Source organism: Poecilia reticulata, linkage group LG16, assembly GCF_000633615.1.
Source record: "Poecilia reticulata strain Guanapo linkage group LG16, Guppy_female_1.0+MT, whole genome shotgun sequence".
Lineage (NCBI taxonomy): Eukaryota > Metazoa > Chordata > Actinopteri > Cyprinodontiformes > Poeciliidae > Poecilia > Poecilia reticulata.
Genome location: NC_024346.1, coordinates 30,336,208 through 30,343,126, shown reverse-complemented (window position 1 = coordinate 30,343,126; position 6,919 = coordinate 30,336,208). Strand labels below are relative to the sequence as shown.

The 6,919-nt window shown below is 43.0% G+C and overlaps 1 protein-coding gene across 5 annotated transcripts in view; it reads right to left on the bottom strand.

Moving 5' to 3' along the window:
• Positions 1-6,919, bottom strand: part of LOC103478802 (glutamate receptor, ionotropic, kainate 2) — a 561,179-nt gene that overhangs the window by 264,735 nt on the left and 289,525 nt on the right. The gene's annotated exons all lie outside the window — the stretch shown is intronic.

Sequence of the window (6,919 nt, the reverse complement as noted above, 5' to 3'; positions counted from 1 at the left end):
TATAGCCGCCATCATGGCGGCTATATCTGTCTGTTTCATGTGAAACAAATTGTTCTGTCACAATTTTAAGTATGAATTTAGTTTTCATTCACTCCCATTATAAATAGTAAGCCTACTGAGAAGTGTTTTTTCTCTATGAAATCAACAGACCAGCTAGGAATACAATTTCAATCCCAAATACGTATTCCCAAGTAGTCACAGAATTATGCTCCCCATGAACATAGTATGACTGTGACAAATTTGAATAATCTTCAGTGTAAAGGTAATCATGTTTAGATATGTTGCAGTCTTAACCCTGTGTGGAGGGAATTTAAGGAGTTGGTTCCAATGTTAATGCAAAATTGGATGTTGGTGAAACTCATCATACAATTAAAGCTGGTGTCACACTGTTGCAATATGTTTTGGTGTAATTAAAAAGAAATGTTTTACACACAAAGAATGTTAAAACATTTAAAAGACAAATTTAAAAATGTTTATTTTTTTAAATTGTCAAAACTTACAAGATTATAATTATTCCGTATTTTACAGTAGTGCCACTTCACTAGTTTTTGTTCTAAACCTTCTTAGTGCTTGTTTGTACAACAGCATTTTTAATGCTGTGTTAAAACAGACTGAGCTGCCTCACTCCAAATAGGAACACAGTAGAGTTGAGACAGAATCATGGTATTCAAGTACAACAAGACACAGTTTCCACATGAACCTAGTCTTAAAATGAAAACAAATTGGGTTGGTTCAAATGGTTTTAGAAAAAATTTTTACTGACCAGGTTTTTCACAAATCAGTAAAAAAAAGTTTTAATAGAAAAAAAAATAACAAGAGGGTTATTGCTAGAGGTTAGTTATTGCTTAATTGCCTTGATCAATTTTAACATGTAGACGTACTGCATAATTCAGTGTGTTTTGGTTCAGTTATTGCTAAAATAAGGCGACCTACGCAGGTGTTAAAATTAGCTTATCAACCACCTGTCATGAATGGTGATGTGTGGTGGTGAGGATAGACGCAGACACCCAGGTTATGGTGAAGATGATGATGAATTTAGTAATAATAATACTCAAAACAGTCCAAAACAGGCAGCACGGCGGAGAGACTAGCACACAGCTAAACACCGGTAGCAACTGATTAGCAGGACTGGAAATAGGAGCTTACGCTATCCAGGACTTTACAGTTCTACTGGATAAGTGCACATAAGACACTAGACACACAGGGACCGGGACGTAGACACAGACTAAGACGTAGGCGAAGACAAGGACCCGACAAGGAACACAGGCAACAGGTGGAACTAAATACACATAGGGGTAATCAAGGGAACAAGACACACCTGGGAAGCAATCAAGGGAGGAGACGCAGAGACACACAGGAAGGAAACTGAACACAAACAAACCCTAAAAATAAACACACAGAAACACGATCATGACACCACCACTCGTGTTCACCTGAGAAGTTCAGTATGCACAAAATATATATCAAGCTTGGTTACATAAAACTGCAATCAAATGAATGTTCTATTCTTTGTGTGGGAAATATATGCATATTTTTGGTGTTGATGTTCTGGTTATTTGCCACAGCAACAAATGGTGACCCCACCCCTCACCCAATGACATATGGAGATAGGAATCAGCACCCGTTGTGATGTTGTAATGATTGATGTGTAAGATTTGGACTCTTACTCAAAAACATTTGACTGTGAATAAGTCTTTAGACATCATGGCTGTAAATTAAAATATCATACATAGCCCATATAACCTGCAAAATGTATTCAAATTACAGAAGTCATCATATGAAAAGGCACTGGTGAAAATAACAAAGCTAAAGCACAGTTTCTTGAAAACCATTGGCCCACATGGAATATGTTGAGAACTTTGCATCAATTGCAGGGTGGAGAAAAACAGTCACAGTCTGTAAAGCAGATGATGCTCACAGCTTCTTTCTGATGAAGCCATTTACCAGAGCTGATGGAACAGCTTTTTTTCTGTCACCACAAACAAAGCAGAAGGCAGAAGGAGGAAGGGGAAGGCACAGAGAGAAACAATTAGCCCAGGGTTCCCAGGGATCATATAATAATTCCAGTTAAATAAAGTGGCAGGTTTAACAAGCAGGATAATTTCAGCTTTCCGGTCTTCCTGAGGGGAATATGGCCTTTAATTGCTTTAATACTTTTAATGTTAGGAAAACATTTGTAAATCAAACCACAACAGCTACTATCTCACATTAGTATGACCAGTGTTGGTCAAGTTAGTTGGAAATAGTAATTAGTTACTGATTACTTCCCCCAAAATAGTAATTCAGTTACTTTATTGTTTTCAAAAGTAATTATTAATTACTTAGTTACTTTTCAAAAAACAATGCCCAAAAATATACTGTTAACAATGCATTTTTAAGCCTAATTCTATTTTTTCTGCATTTTCCATGATATAAAAATTTAGCAAATGAAACCATCTTACACTTGATATTTCACTCCATTAACTTTAGTGCATCACCAAAAATGCAACTCTCTTTTGACGAAGTTTGTTAAATATTTAAACATATTCTTTGAATAATCCACTACATTTTAAGAAAATCAAGTCTTTTTTTCTGTTACACAATTTTTTTGACTAATTCAACCATATAAAATTGTTACATTTGATATTGTACATCTACAGTTGAATAGATATAAAATACAACAATAATTAAAACAGAATACATTCTCCTGAATGTATTCTGCAGTTTGCGTATGCAAAGTAACAATAATCTATTTGTTTTTTTGCCATTGTAATTGGATTACATCACCTATAATCACCAAGAATTGGTGTCAGAGGAAACTGTCTCTACCAGGTATTGGTCTGAGCTCGGGTCCCACTTCACAATAAGGCTCCACCTAAACACTGCAAAATTGTTTATCAATATGTTACTAAGTAAACTGTAAATACTTTACACTTTTTCAAGTTTTCAAGAAATTATTTGATTTATTTGGGGAAAAGCTATTTCCTCCCCCTTAAATTTTAAACTGGTTGGTTTAAGCCTGGCTTATAGAATCAATGACATAAACAAAACCAGTATAACTATAGAATAAGTTAATAAAAGTCAAAAAGCAACATAACATGCTCTGATCAAAATAAATATAAGAACAGAAAAAAAATGTTAATGATATCTATCAATCTGGAAAGGGTTACAACAGTATTTCTTTGGTTACAACAGTATTTCTTTGGTTTTTGAAATCCAACAAACCAAGGTGACAACCTTGGTTTGTCGCCTCTCAGACTCTGAGCCTGACAGCACCAAACTATTGTTTTATATTAAACAAATAATTTAATTACACACAATTATCGCGGTATAAGCCATTTGTTTGTTAAATACTTAATGAAACATATTTAGCGTGTTTGATGTTTGGACTAATTACCACAAAGAACGAGGTAATTAGTCCAAGTTTGTTGTTTATTGAACGTTCAGAAACTACAGCGGCTCTGATGAGCCACAGCAAAGATAAACAAAGGTAAAAACTGAACAGGTGATCAACTCTAAACCACTCGCACCTTGCCATAGCATCAGCCGTAAGGGGCACTGGTGAGTGCCCCTCCTGGGGACTCCCTTGTTCTACTGGGGACTTCAATGCTCACGGGGGCAATGATGGTGAGACCTGGAGGGGCGTGGTTGGGAGGAACGGCCCCCACCAATCTGAACTCGAGTGGTGTTCTGTTGGACTTCTGTGCTCGTCACGGATTGTCCATCACGAACACCATGTTCAAGCATAAGGGTGTCCATATGTGCACTTGGCAAAGGGCACACTAGGCCGCAGTTTGATAATCGATTTTGTCATCGTTTCATCTGATCTGCAGCTGTATTTCTTGGACACTCGGGTGAAGAGGGGTGCGGAGCTTCCCACTGACTACTACCTGGTGGTGAGTTGGCTCCGGTGGTGGGGGAGGAAGCCGGTCAGACCTGGCAGGCCCAAACGTGTAGTGAGGGTCTGCTGGGAACGTCTGGCGGAGTCCACTGTGAGACGGAGCATTATCTCCCATCTCTGGCAGAACTTCAAACACGTTCCAGGGGAGAGGGGAACATTGAGTCTGAGTGAACCATGTTCCGTACCTCCTTTGCCGAGGCAGCTTATCGGAGCTGCGGCCGCAAGGTTGTTGGTGCCTGTTGCTTCAGCAACCCTCGAACTCGTTGGTGGACACCTTTGGTGAGGGATACTGTCTAGCTGAAGAAGGAGTCCTATTGAGCCTTTTTGGCCAGTGGGACTCCAGAAGCAGCTGATGGGTACTGGTGGGTGAAGCGGCATGCAGCTCGGGTGGTCGCTGAGGCAAAAACTCGGGCGTGGGAGGAGTTTGGAGAGGCCATGGAGAAAGACTTCCATATGGCTTCGAGGCAATTCTGGTCCACCATCCGGCGTCTCAGGAGGGGGAAGCAGTGCAGCACCAACACTGTTTATAGTGGGGATGGTGTGCTGCTGACCTCAACTCGGGATGTTGTGGGCCGGTGGGCAGAATACTTTGAAGACCTCCTCAATCTCACCAACATGCCTTCAGTTGAGGAAGCTGAGCCTGGGGACTCTGGGTTGGGCTTTCCAATCTCTGGGGATGAGGTCGCCGAGGTGGTCAAAGAGCTCCTCGGTGGCAGGGCCCCGGGGGTGGATGAGATCTGCCCAAAGTTCCTTAAGGTTCTGGATGTTGTAGGGTTGAGTTGGCTCACGTGACTGCAATATCGCATGGACATCGGGGGCAGTTCCCCTGGACTGGCAGACTGGGGTGGTGGTCCCCCTGTTCAAAAAGGGGGACCGGAGGGTGTGCTCCAATTACAGGGGGGTCACACTCTKAAGCCTCCCTGGTAAGGTCTATTCAGGGGTCCTGGAGAGGAGGGTCCGTCGGATAGTCGAACCTCGGATTCAGGAAGAGCAGTGTGGTTTTCGTCCAGGTCGTGGGACACTGGACCAGCTCTACACCCTCAGCAGGGTCCTGGAGGGTGCATGGGAGTTCGCCCAACCAGTCTACATGTGTTTTGTGGACTTGGAGAAGGCGTTCGACCGTGTCCCCAGGGGGCTTTTTTCGGGGGTTCTCTGGGAGTATGGGGTACCGGGCCCTTTGATACGGGCTGTCAGGTCCCTGTATGACCGGTGTCAGAGTCGGGCTCGTTTCCGGTGAGAGTTGGACTCCGCCAAAGCTGCCCTTTGTCACCAATTCTGTTCATTACTTTCATGGACAGAATTTCTAGGCGCAGCTGAAGTGTTGAGGGGATTCGTTTTGGTGGCCTTAGGATCGCATCACTGCTTTTTGCGGATGATGTGGTCCTGTTGGCTTCATCAGATCATGATCTGCAGCTCTCGCTATAGAGCGGTTCGCGGCCAAGTGTGAAGCGGCCGGGATGAGGCTCAGTGCCTCCAAATCCGAGGCCATGGTCTTGAGCCGGAAAAGGGTAGAGTGCCTTCTCCGGATCAGGGGGGTCGTCCTGCCTCAAGTGGAGGAGTTYAAGTATCTGGGRATCTTGTTCACAAATGAGGGAAGAGGGGAGCGGGAGATCGACAGGCGGATCGGGACAGCGTCTGCCGTGAAGCGGGCGCTGCACTGGTCCGTTGTGGTGAAGAGAGAGCTGAGTCAAAAAGCGAAGCTCTCAATTTACCGGTCAATCTACGTTCCCACCCTCATTTATGGTCATGAGCTTTGGGTCATGACCGTAAGAAGGAGATCATGGATACAAGCAGCCGAAATGGGTTTCCTGGCCTGGGAACGCCTTGGGGTTCCCCCGGAGGTGCTGGAAGAAGTGGCTGGGGAGAGGGAAGTTTGGGCCTCCCTTCTGAAACTGCTGCCCCCGCAACCCGATCCCGGATAAGCGGAAGACAATGGATGGATGGATAATTTCAGATCGTTGTGTAACTTTTCTTCAGGTTAACTTAGAAAGTGAGGTATTATTGTTACAGGTTACTTTTTGTAGTTTAGAAAACTAACTGTTAGGGAAGCACAAAAATGAAAAATTGGACTGATAATGATATCTGATAGTATTAGTGGTGTTATTGAAAAAGTACCAATATTTTATTTTATAATTTTTTTATCTAATTACTCGATTAATCATAAGAAAAATTGATAGATTACTCGATTACTAAAATATTTGTTTACAACAGCCGTTGTATATATACCGTATTTTCCGCACTATAATGCACACACTATAAGGTGCACCTTCAATGAATGGCCTATTTTAAAACTGTTTTCATATATAAGGCTCATCGCATTATAAGGCGCATAGAATAGACGCTACAGTTAGGGTTGCCACCCATCCCGTACGCAATTTTTTCCATACTCTACAAATGTGGATGTGTAATAATAAAGAAGTGGTTCCCGAGTACTTTATATAGTAGTCTGCCCCAGTCATTGTTTCACTCACGGTGTTGGTGTTGCGATATTGTGCCCAACTGCTTTCTGGATAACACAGACCAACCGACACGCTGTCGCCTCAGTCTCTGTCTCTCTTCCCCCGCCTCCCCGGCTTTAAATGTATAGGGGCTGGTCCCTTGGTAACCCTAGTCGAAGCACCCCGGATGAATGTCTAAAGCCACTTTGTTGACCTAAAGAATGTCAACAAAACAGTCCGACTCTGGTCCACGAGGAGAATCTTCCGCGACTGGGCCGGGGCATTCGCGCACAGCATGTTCATGGAGAACGTGGTGCTAAATGACCTGCAGACGACCTGATTATCAGGTCAGTAGGTAGATAGGTCAGTCAAACTTTATTAATAAACCAGCGTTCTGACAACTATCCCAGCATGCACCGCACGCTGCTTCTTCTACGGGCGAAAAGGAAATCGGCGGCTGCTTACCGTAGTTGCTAGACCTGTTGTGGCTCAATATTGGTCCATATATAAGTCGCACAAGATTATAAGGCGCACTGTCGGCTTTTGAGGAAATTGAAGGTTTTTGGTGCGCCTTATAGTGCGGAAAATATGGTGCTGGTAG